This window comes from Pseudorca crassidens, chromosome 3 (genome assembly GCF_039906515.1).
Source record: "Pseudorca crassidens isolate mPseCra1 chromosome 3, mPseCra1.hap1, whole genome shotgun sequence".
Classification (NCBI taxonomy): Eukaryota; Metazoa; Chordata; class Mammalia; order Artiodactyla; family Delphinidae; genus Pseudorca; species Pseudorca crassidens.
Window position 1 is genome coordinate 159,916,046 of NC_090298.1, and position 12,647 is coordinate 159,928,692.

The 12,647-nt window shown below is 46.4% G+C and overlaps 1 pseudogene; it reads right to left on the reverse strand.

Moving 5' to 3' along the window:
• Positions 1-9,534: 9,534 nt before the first annotated feature.
• LOC137221058 (SHC SH2 domain-binding protein 1-like) lies at positions 9,535-11,501 on the reverse strand (annotated as a pseudogene).
• Positions 11,502-12,647: the final 1,146 nt, after the last annotated feature.

Consider the following 12,647-nt stretch of genomic DNA (forward strand, 5'->3'; position numbering starts at 1 on the left):
CATTTTAACCCCCTTGACCCGGTGTGCTCTATAAGTTCCCCCATTTCACAGACGAGCAGTCTGGGGCTCCGTGAGGGGAAGCACAGAGGAGCAAGTTGGCAAAAGCAGAGCAGGACAGGCTTAAGTGGGCCTTGCCTTAACAAGGATGTGATGAAGCCCCCCCAACCAGGACCAAAGCCAAGTTCAAGGTGAGCTCCTGCCCCTCCAACCTCCCTCCCACACACCAGGCCTGGTCCCACCTCCTGGACTTTGCCCAGGCTGTGTCCACTGCCTGATGGGCCCTTCCCCCCAGCATTATTCCAGGGCTTCTCTGCCTTGGCACTGCTGACGTTTGGGGCCAGATCATTCTTTGCCATGGGGGGCTGTCTGTGCTTTATGAGATGCTGAGCAGACCCAGTAGATGCCAGTAAAGCCACCCCCGGTTGAGAACCACACTGGTTTAGAGGATCCCAAGCTTCTCACTTTGCAAACCAAATCCTTGGTTTTTGCACACAATACCCACCCCCTAAGAAAGCCATGTTTGGAAAGATGCCATCGCACTATGGGTTCTTTCAAGTAATGATTCACAGCCCATTTTTATCGGCTGTCAGCCACCAGGAGAGTCAACAGGATAGACTATCAACGAATAAACTGAGACAAGTGATGGGAATATAGAAATGCCCTTTGTCAACCACCAGGAAGGTAGCTGGTTCAGGCAGGATCATAATAGACACTAAGGTTGATGATAGAAGGGGTGGAAAGAACAGGTGTTTGGTGTAGACACAAAGGATCTGCTCGCAAAATAGCTACCAGTGACAAAAGGAAAAACGGAGCCTCACGGTGGAGACCCTTGTTGTCAAGGCGTGAAATTGGGGGACACAAGACCACCCTCACTTCTTTTTTTTTCATATTTATTTATTTGGTTGTGTCCAGTCTTAGTTGCGGCATGTGGGCTCCTTAGTTGCAGCAGGTGAGCTCCTTAGTTGCAGCTTGCCAGCTCCTTAGCTGTGGCATGCAAACTCTTAGTTGCAGCATGCATGTGGGATCTAGTTCCCGGACCAGGGATCAAACCCAGGCCCCCTGCATTGGGAGCGTGGAGTCTTAAGCACTGTGCCACCAGGAAAGTCCCAAGACCACCTTCACTTCTGACACCAACTGCAAGTTTAGGAGTCCTAAGACCACCCTCAGGTTCCATAATTTTCTAGAAGGATTCACAGAACCCACTGAAAATTGTTATACTCACAGATAAAGTTTATGACAGTGAAAGGATATAAGTTCAAAACAGCCAAGAGAAAAGTCTAGGAGAAATCCAGGCATGGGTTTCCAGAAGTGCCCCCCTCCCCACACAGTGCAGTCAGGAAAGAGTTATTTTCCTGGCAATGATGTGTGACAACCCACATGGTGTACTGCCAACCGGGGAGGCTCACCCAAGACTCAGTGTCCAGAGTTTTTATTGAGGGGTCCAAGGTCAACTGTCCATGTGGCTGACCTTTAGTCTCCAGACCATCTGGAGGTCAAGCTGAGACCATATGGCCTGAGGCCCCCATCATAAATTAGACTATTTGGTGTGGCCCAAGGTTCCAGGTAAACAAAGACACTCTTCTTAGGCAGGACATCCCAGAAGTTTAGAAGGTACCTCCAAAGAGTCAACGGCAAAGGCCAGACTCTCTTTGAATCAGGTTCAATTCTTTACTACACACAAGATAACACCCAGTGGAGGGATCAGATGGCAGGGGGGGCCTCCTGATGTGGTGTCCTGAGAAGAGTACATCACTGATTCTGTAGTTCTGCCAGGAATGTAGGGCCTGACCCTGGGCATAAGGATATACTGATAGCTCCAGATTGAAGGTCACCTACAGAATGAAAAGTCTGTATTCTTTTTTCCCAACAGCTTTATTGAGATATAATTCACACACCATACGAAAGGGTCCAATTCAAGGGTGTTTTCAGTATATACACATGTATGTGTGACCATCATCACAATCAATTGCAGAACATTTTCGATTGGCTCAACATTGTAAATCAACTATACTTCAATTAAGGAAATAAAAATTTTTTTAAGTGTTGTATAAAAAATGATTGGCACAGCAATGTAAATCAACTATACTTCAATTTTAAAAAAAGAAGAAAAAAAAAGACAAGTAGGGGGCTGCCCTGGTGGTCCAGTGGTTAAGAATCCACCTTCCAATGCAGGAGACATGGGTTCAATCCCTGGTCAGGGAACTAAGATCCCACGTGCCGCAGGGCAACTAAGCTGGCATGCTCTAGAGCCCATGCATCACAACTAGAGAGAAGCCCACGTGCCACAACAAAGATCCCACCTGCCACAACTAAGACCCAACACAGCCAAATAAAAAATTAAATAAAAATTTTAAAAAATATATTGCAGAATATTTTCATCACTTCAAAAAGCAACCTCATACTCTTTAGCTATCATACCAGCCCTCCATCCTCCCACCAGGCCTAAGCAACCACTCATCTCTCTTCCATCTCTATTAAATCTCTATTTAAAACCATCAGAGCCGTGAAGGCCAGGGAAAGATTGAGAAATGCTCTAGGCTAAAGGGGCAGCTGGAGTCCAAATGGAGGCTGGAGACTGCCCAGTGGTGCCGCCCTAGTGGTGGTGTTGGATTCATGCAGTGGCAAGCAGGTTTTGTAGGAGAGTGTCCTTGTTTGGGGGATAGCGTCAGGGTGATAGGGCAGCATGTCTGCCAATTGCTCTGGGATGATTCAGAAAGAAAAATCGCTGTGATGAGTGGAGCTGTAGAGAACAAGGAGCAGGGGGCAAACATGATAAAATTCCACCTTCGGGGAATCCAAGTGAAAGGGGGTTCTTTGGATGGTTCTTGCCATGTTTCTGCAAGTCTGAAATTATTTCAGAAGAAATTATGAAAATGATTTAAATTTTTATTTAATGATTTTAAGTTTTTAAATCATTTACATTTTTATTTTTCTTTATTAAAAGTATTTTAATAACATTTATCAAATATATTAATATAATTAATATAACTTTTTCTTTCTTTCATTTTTCACATATATTTGCAATCATTGCAATGTAATCACTACTGTATTGCATTTTTTTTTTTTTTAGCAGTTTTAAGTTTACAGAAATGTAAACTGTAAAGTACAGAGTTCCCCTTGCAACAGTTTCCCCTATTATTAACATTTTGCACTGGGATGGTGTATTTGTTACAATCGATGAATGAATATTGATACATTACAATTAACTTAAGACCACAGTTTACATTAGGGTGTTGTACATTCCATGGGTTTTCACAAAGGCAAGAGGTCATATATCCACAATTACATGATCCTACAGAATAACATATTCTTTTAAAATTATTTTAAAAGAGAGGGAGGGGGAGAGAGGGAAGAAGAAAAGGAAGAAAGAAAGTCAAAGTCACTCTCCTGGTCTTTCTCCCTCTCGCCTGTGCTGGAGCAATCACCCTCTCCTGCCCACCATCAAAGATCAGCTCGGAAGGAATGGACGTGGGGAGAGGTGGTCGGACCTGGTCCACTGCCCATCAGTCGTGTTACATTCCAGAATCCAACCTGAGCCAGGAGCCCCTGCCCCACCCCCTCCTGAGCCATCAGTCCCCAGAGACCCCTCAGCCCCAGGACCCCACTTGGAAGATTCACTGTCCTTCTGTTTTATTTTAGATAGGACACTAAAAGCACACGCAACAAAGGAAAAATAGATTAATTGGACTCTATCGAAATGTAAAACGTTTGTGCATCAAAAGACTATCAAGAAAGTGAAAAGACAGTGCACAAAATGGGACAAAATATTTGCAGACCATATAGCCGATAAGGGATTCGTACCCAGAATATATGAAGAACTCTTATAACTCAACAATAACAACAAAAAAGGACAAGCAACCTAATTTAAAAATGGGCAAAGTACTTGAATAGACATTTCACCAAAGATGATACACAAATGGCCAATAAGCACGTGAGAAGTTGCTCAAAATCCCTAGTCATCAGGGAAATGAAAACCAGAACCACAAGGAGATACCACCTCCCACTCATCAGGATGGCTACTATCAAAGCAACAGAAACTAACAAGTGTCCATGAGGATGTGGGGAAATTGGAACCCTCGTGCACTGCTGGTAGGAATTTAAAATCGTGTGGTAGCTAGGGAAAACAGCCTGGCAATTCCTCAATAAGATAACTATGGAATTAGCATATGATCCAGCAATTCTGCTCATAGGTAGATACCTGAGAGATCTGAAAACAGGGACTCAGACAGGTACACGCACATCCACAGCACTAGTCACAACTGCCAAAAGGTGGAAGCAGCCCAAATGTCCATCAGTGGATGAAAGGGTAAACAAAATGTGGTCCATTCATACGATGGGGTATTACTCAGCCATAAAAAGGAATGAAGCACTGACACATGCTACTATATGGGTGAAATCTAAAAACATCGTGCTGAAAGAAAGGAGCCAGACACAAATGGACAGAGAGTGTATGACTCCATTTCTGTGAAATATCCAGAGACGGAAGGCAGATTAGTGGTTTGGCAGTGCGGGGGGTGTGCTTCAGCAGGGGACAGGGAATGAGTGTTCATGGGGATGGGGTCTCTTTTTGGGGTGATGGAAATGTTCTAAAATGGACTGTGGTGGTAGTTGCCCAGCTCTGGGGATATACTAAAAACCATTAAATTGCACCCTTTAAAATGGGTGAATTGTATGGGATGTGAATTGTATCTCACTAAAGCTGTGATTCAAGAGAAAGAAACCCCACGCACGGCTCTTTGGCGGGAGCACGGCTGGCAGGGAGGGTCTGGCACTGCCGGCCACAGCCAGGCCCTACGTGCCTCTTGGGCAGCAACCTGAAGCCCGAGAGGGAGCTGGTTAATTTGCTTTGGAAATTTGGATCTAGAAGTCCATCCTGGCTCCGGGTCCCTGTGCTGAGAACGGCTTCCCTGCCTCAGGCCTCCGCCCCTGTCCCTGGGATGCCAAGGTTTTTCTCCGTGGTGCTGTTGCAGGAGTGACAGCTTCTGCTTGGCTCAGGGGGAAAATATGCTGAGATTCAGCGTCATATGAACCTGGATAGGTCACAGGGGACGGTTCTGGTCTGTGCCAAGCAGGAGAGCTGGCTCCAGGCCGGCACGGCTCCACAGACACAGGGGACCACTCAGAAGTGGAAACCCCAGGGCAGGAGCTGGGATTTCCTCTCTACCTCTGGTCATGCATGGGGCAGGGGGTGTGGGACCTCTACACACAGAGCCTGGTCACCTTTTCCTACGTGCACTGCAGGGCAGCTGCGGGTGGGGGTGAGGGGAGGGGGGCAGGTGGGCGCACATTGACCTCTGCAACAGGGACAGATGTGGCGAGGTCATATTGGAAATTTGACTACTGGCTGCTTTCAGGATTCAAGGGAAGTAACTGCTAACGGGGATGGGGTTTCTTAGGGGGGTGAAAAAATGTTCTAGAACTAGACAGAGGTGAGAGTTGCACAACATCTTGAATATACTAAATGCCACTGAGTTGTTCCCTTTAAAATGGTTACTCTTCTGGTATGTGAATCTCACCCCCATAAAAGAAAAAGAAAAGAGAAGAAAAGTAAAGGAAAAAATCCATCTTGCTGCTGAGGAACCCAGGGTGGCCAGGATCTCAGAGGGACCTAATAAAAGAAATTTTCACCTATTGAAATATAGGGAAGTCATTCTGGCTTATACAAGAGTTAACTTGAATTTTATGCTAACTAAAATAGCCTGTTTGTGGCCTATCATACATACGTTGTACATCTGCTTTAATTATTTAAGAAAAGGGGACAATTGACCAGAAGTAAAGAGTGTCCACGTTAAAAATAAAGATTAAGGGGCTTCCCTGGTGGCGCAGTGGTTGAGAGTCCGCCTGCCGATGCAGGGGACACGGGTTCGTGCACCAGTCCGGGAAGATCCCACATGCCGCGGAGCGGCTGGGCCCGTGAGCCATGGCCGCTGAGCCTGCGCGTCCGGAGCCTGCGCTCCGCGACGGGAGAGGCCACAACAGTGAGAGGCCCGGGTATCGCAAAAAAAAAAAAAGATTAAATGCCCCTCTTCCTGGGATGCCAACGCTGGTCCTCCTTTGATGATAAGACTCCCTTCCCAGGTGCAAGGCCATGCTAACTCGCTGGGTATGTGCTGGTCTGTTCTTTTTTTTGAACCACTGAAGAAATGTAACCCTGACTTGTTTAACGTTCTTTGTTCTGACAAGATAGAAAACCGTGCTGAAAATGCTGCTGCTACAGAGCAGCTTCTCAGAGTAAGTTGGGAAGATGGCTTCCAGGCTAGTCCTTAGTTTGGCTCAAATAAAACTCTTTTCTATTCTTATTATAGATTGTTTATTGATAACAGACCCCTGTATAGGGCAGCCATCCAGTGGAGCAAGTGAATTTTGGAGCCAGATGTAAGTTCAAATTCTGACTCTTGGGCTTCCCTGGTGGCGCAGTGGTTGAGAGTCCGCCTGCCGAGGCAGGGGACACGGGTTCGTGTTCCGGTCCGGGAAGATCCCACATGCCGCGGAGCGGCTGGGCCGTGAGCCATGGCCGCTGAGCCTGCACGTCCGGAGCCTGTGCTCCGCAACGGGAGAGGCCACAACAGTGAGAGAGGCCCGCGTACTGGAAAAAAAAAAAAAAAAAAAAAATTCTGACTCTTGCATTTACCAGCTGTGTGACCTGTAAGAAGTCAAGCCCTCTAATTGCCTCGGCTGTCAAGGGGAGATCAAAACACTTCCTTGCAGACCAGTTTGGGGATTAAAACTCAATTTGGAGGGACTTCCCTGGTGACACAGTGGTTAAGAATCCACTTGCCAATGTAGGGGACACTGGTCCGGGAGGATCCCACATGCCGCGGAGCAACTAAGCCCATGCACCACAATTACTGAAGCCCACGCGCCTAGAGCCCACGCTCCACACAAGAGAAGCCACCACAATGAGAAGCCCGCGCACCACCATGAAGAGTAGCCTCCCGCTCGCCACAACTAGAGAAAGCCCATGTGCAGCAATGAAGACCCAACGCAGCCAAAAATAAATAAATTAATTAATTAAAAAAATTTTTTTAAAAACTCAGTTTGGAGATTCAACTACTGGGACAGTGCCTGGCGTATAAAAAGCACTTGATAGAAAGGAATCATGTCCATCCAATGGAACACAATCCATGAAGCAATGAAAAGGAAAGAAATACTGACACGTGCAACGATATGGACAGATCTCAAAATGATGCTAATTGAGAGAAGACAAAGAGTACTTACTGTACAGTTGCACTTATAGAAAATTCTAGAACGTGTATACTAATCTAGAGTGCCCCAAGGTGGATGCTTGAGAAAGAAGGGGAGGGGCAGGTGGGAGGGATTAGGAAGTGTCCTGTTATTGTCTTGTTATTGTGATGTAACAAGAAATCTATACCTGTTCTTCATCCCCAGCTCCTGGCACAGAGCTCCTAAAACCCCTGTCATTTCCTAAGTGACAAGGGCAACAGGAGCAACTTTTGTTAAAATATTTGGTTTCCATCCCCAGTTTCTGAAATAGGAGTGTCTTTTGTTGTTCATAACAAGCCACTTTCAACCACACCTGAGCTTCTGGTACTAAGGTGACTTCCAGAAATCACCGAAGGATGAGGGCTGGTTGCCCGGGGAACGAACCACACAATTAGAGGGTTGGACCTGTCAGTTCTACCCACCGACCTCCGGGAGAGCAGAGGGGCTGGAGGTTGATACTGAATCACTAATAACCAGTGATTTAATCAGTTGTGCCTATGTTGTGAAGCCTCCATAGAAACCCAAAAGGGTGGGGTCAGAGAGCTTCTGAGTTGGTGAACACGTTGGAGGAGCTGGGAGGGTGACATTGTCCAGAAATGGCACGGAAGTTCCGTGCTCCTTTCCACATACCTTGTCCTGTGCATCTCCTCCATCAGGTTGTTCCTGAGTCGTATCCTTTATTTAAAAAAAACAAACAACAGCAACAAAAAAGTAATTGTAAAGTGTTTTCCTGAGTTCTGTGAGCCATTCTAGCAAATTGTTGAACCCAAGAAGGGGGTCTTTGGAACCCATGATGTATAACTGGTCTTTCAGAAATCCTGGAGGCCTAGCCTTGCGACTGGCACTGGAAATGGGGCCAGTCTTGTGGGACTGAGCAGTTCACCTGAGCACTCCACGTGTGGGGTTTGCGCTAACTCCAGGGGGGCTAGTGTCAGAATTCCTTGGTGTGGAAAACCCACACGTTTGGTGTCAGAAGTTCTGTGGGTAGAAGACAGCAAACAGTTTTCTTTTAGGTCCTGAGGGACTTTTGGGGGGGTGACGGTTGTGTCCACTCTCTCAATTGCAGTGGTGGTTTCACAGGTGGGTACATGTGTCAAAACTTAGCCAGTTGAATACATATGTGCAGTTTATTGTATGTCAGCTATATCTCAATCAATCTGTTTATAAAAAACATACTTTTCCGATGCTTAGAGTGCACGTAATTTTATTTGTTGCTGTTCCATTTTTTGTTTGGGTTTTTGTTTAATTTTTTAATAAATGTTTTTGATTTCATCATTACAATTTTAATCAGTAGGAATTTTAATGTCACATATACTTTTTAAAAATATAAAGACTTTTAAAAGCTGTATTTTACAATATGATATCAAGAACACAGAGCTGATACAAGTTGTATAGGTAATCATTTTGACTGTGTAAGAAATCTGATCCGAATACTGTTATGGTGAAAGAAAAGCACTTTCTTATAATCATTCATATTCAGCAACAGTGAAAATGCTCTGTGTATGCACTGGTTCTGAATAACACGTTTCATTTCTGTTTCAAACTTGCTATGCTATTACTGTTTTGATGATTACATAGTTCAACATAAAAAGGCATTCCCACTCAGATTCTCAGTAATAAGCCTGATAAGGCAGATAACCTCCCAATCATAAAAGCTTTTAAGACAAGTATTATGCAAATAAAGCATGGATATCGGACTCACTATAATTGGGATTAAAAAGACAATTATAGGGCTTCCCTGGTGACGCAGTGGTTGAGAGTCCGCCTGCCGATGCAGGGGACACGGGTTCGTGCCCCGGTCCGGGAAGATCCCACATGCCGCGGAGCGGCTGGGCCCGTGAGCCATGGCCGCTGAGCCTGCGCGTCCGGAGCCTGTGCTCCACAACGGGAGAGGCCACAACAGTGAGAGGCCCACATACCGCAAAAAAAGAAAAAAAAAAAATAGAATACTGCACATTGAGGCCTATTGCGTTTTTGTGCACTCATCTTGCATTCCCTGCCTTTCTTCCTCCTCTTTGAAGTGCTAAAGTGTATTTATACCAGAAAGTTACTAGTAGACTTCATATGAGAACTGTGTGTTTGAAAAAGCAAGACTTTCTAGATAAGAAATCTCCAAATATTTTCTATTTTATGTTTTTATGACCTTCTTTATAAAGAGTGTTTCATGTGCAACACCTGCAGACAGAAATAAATCTAGGTTTCCCTCAAACCCAATCGAATATATCAGATACAAAGTATAGACATGAAGCAAAGTAAGATAGCGGCTGTGATTCTCGGGGGCAGCAGGTGCAAAATCCAATCTTTTGCCATCTATTTACGCCACAGGGGCCAGAACAAAACTGTGCCGAAACTCCCTTTCCCATTCCACTCGAACTGCTTCCCCGCAATTGAAACAAACATCTCCTGTGACATTAAGTTGTCATCAGCTTGCGTGATCCCCAGTTCACTCAACCTTTTCTTCTTCATCTGGCCTCTTTGTGTGGAGGCAGCAACTAGTTCATTTACAATTTCGCGATCGCTTTCCACTTGCTCAGAAAGGTCACTCTCACATAAGGCTCCATTTTACCAGTTGCACGTCGAATCAGCCCTTCTAGATCCACTCTTTCAGCTACATCTGTCTCTCCACTTGTCTGAACTTTATTTTCTTCAGTTTCATCTTGGGCATTTTCTTGCAGGTCAGAGAAAATTGTAGGTTTCACCAAGGCAACACCATAACCTTCGTTATTCTGTATGACATTATTCACCATGGATGTTTTGGGAATGTCATAATGTGCATCTAAGAAGTCCTTGATGAGGATCCCTTCTTTGCAGTGATGGATCTGATTGTCACTCAGGGTGCACTTACTCCCAGGATATATTTCTATACCTGCACCCTTGGCACCCTATAAATCTGAGTTCTTCATTAAAAATTCTGCTGACGTTCATACTGTGACCCCTGTAGTTTCACACTGCAGTACATAGTTTTCCAATGTAGTCTTGCCACGGTGAATAATTAAGATTCCTTCCACGGCATCATGCTGAACAAATTTTATGCTTGAGATTTTAATATCCGCACCCGTACAATCCACAAAAAATTGTCTCCTTTGCCTCCCTTTTCTATCACAATATCATCTGGTAGACCATACCCTTCCCACTCAATGGAGTCGGTAATGGAGAATGCACCATGTACCACGTAACGGCCAGGACAAACAATAACAGTGTCGCCCTCCTAGCAGGCATTTATAGCAGACAATGGATCACTATGGAACTGAATTTCTATTTCTTCCGTACAAGGCTCTGGACAAAGCTTATCCCTGAGCAGGGACTACAGCAGACCAGTCGTCATGGTGGAGGAGACCACATGGGTGACCTTCTGGCCATTTGGACGGATGCCCTTTGCTTGTATATTAGAATTCTTCTGATAACCAAACGCATATCTCAACAAAGGATTCTCTATGAGTTTTAGCTTTCGTTTCAACTGTTCGATCTCTGAATAGAATTTTAACCCTTCCAGATGTTTTCCTGCTCAGAATCAGAGTTTTTCTGCTCAGAATCAGAGTTACAATGTGACAAACAGCTTCTCAGATTTAAAAATTTCCTGTCACTCTCCTCACACTGAGTCAACAGATTTTGATAGTCAACAATAAGTCCTGAAGGAACTTAGTCTTCAAGAATGTCATAATGCAATCTCAGTCGAGGTTCAGCACATCTAATAAAATAATCATACTCATCCTCTTCTCCAGCCAAACTCCTCCAAATGTTCTGATAGAAAAACCTGATATGCTCAGTTGCAAGTGCTGTCTGGTCAAATACTCCAGAACCATCAAACACCATCCACAGCTCCTGCAACCAGTGTTCCTTCAGATCAAGGAGCTCTTTCATACACTCCAAAGTAAAAGTGCTCACTTGAGATTCACAGAGGTACAGGTCCAGGACAGTAAGCCTCCCCACTGCCTTCAAGGCTGTAAAGTCCACATCTGTGACTGTAGCCAGCACCTCAAACACATTAGTGTGCCAGACTGCCCGCCATCCAGATGTTCAAGGACCTTCTCTAAGAACTCAGCTGTGAATTCTTTTACCTCAGAGGCCTTGCAGTCAGTTAAATTGTAATCTTGATAAGCGCTGAATCACTCATAGAACAGAAGTTGACTTTCTGGCGCAAAACTTGGTAAACTAGTGCCTGGTTTATCATGATTGCTACAATCACTGCATGAATCTTCGTCTTCGAACAAACCTTTCTCGAGGGGCCCCGGCTCCTCTTCCACAGCCCAGCCGGTACGCTCGGGATCTGGCGCCATAGCCTCCGACCCCAGCCCCACCACCTGCCAGCAACCCATCATCCATTTCAAGTTTCCGCGGGCGGCCGCCCAGCCCAGTAATGTGATGACGCAGCTGCTTCTCTAATAAATTTTTAAAGGTCACACTCTGTTTACACTTACTACAAAATACTGGCCATATTCCCCTACATTTTTTTTAAAACAGTGGAGATGCAGGAGAATGGGACACAGGACCAAGACTTCCAAGGAGGGGGAGACATCTGAGAACTCTGCCGAGTGGGACAAATGGGTCTGAAACGTACTCTTGGACTCTGCCCTGCCTGGGTCTGGGAGAAGCCAGCAGTCCCCAGATGCCCCTCTGAACACAGCGATGTCACATAGCGCCCTGTCGACAGGAAGGAGCTCGTGGCTGTTCCGAGGAGCACAGGGAAGGGGGGAACGGTGAGTCTTGGAATGGGGGTACCCAGAGATCAAGCCAGGCTCCTCTCTTGGCCCCATGGGGCCCATCCCATCTCCTCGGGGCTGGGAGTGCACACAAGCCCAGCGAGGGCAGTGATGGGCAGGCGGTCCCCGGGCCAGCCATGTCCAGCCCGTCAGTTCTCAGGTCAGATACGGGCCCCGGGGCAGTGTCAGCGTGGCCCTGAAGGCCTGCAGGTGCCTTGCCTGCACTTCTAAGCGCATGCACCAGCCTTGCTATTCCACACTTGACGGCAGAAACGTCTGATAGGATGTCCCCAGAATCACTTCCCTGAAACCCCAGTCTGCTGGGTTTTCTCCTTCAGGGCAAAAGACACACCCTCCGTGATCATCAGACCCCAGACCGCTGGTCAGCTTGTCTCCCTTGGGACCCCCAAACAGCCACGTTGTCGCTGGGACAGACCCCAGGCATCCACTGCAGGCCACCCTTGGGGGAACACTCAGAGATGCACCCTCTATACCCCTGCGGCTCCTTCTCAGCTTTCAGGTCCTGTCCGGTGCTTCCTCATTGTGAAGCCCCTCCTGGGGTGCTCCCTCAGCTGGGTGGCTGTGCCTCAGAGCGAGTCCCCATAACATGTGCCGTCTGCACCCGCCCACCTGACCTGGGGGCTGTCTGCACCCGCCCACCTGACCTGGGGGCTGTCTACACCATCTACATCACCCAGGGCCATAAACCTTCAGGCAGAGTGC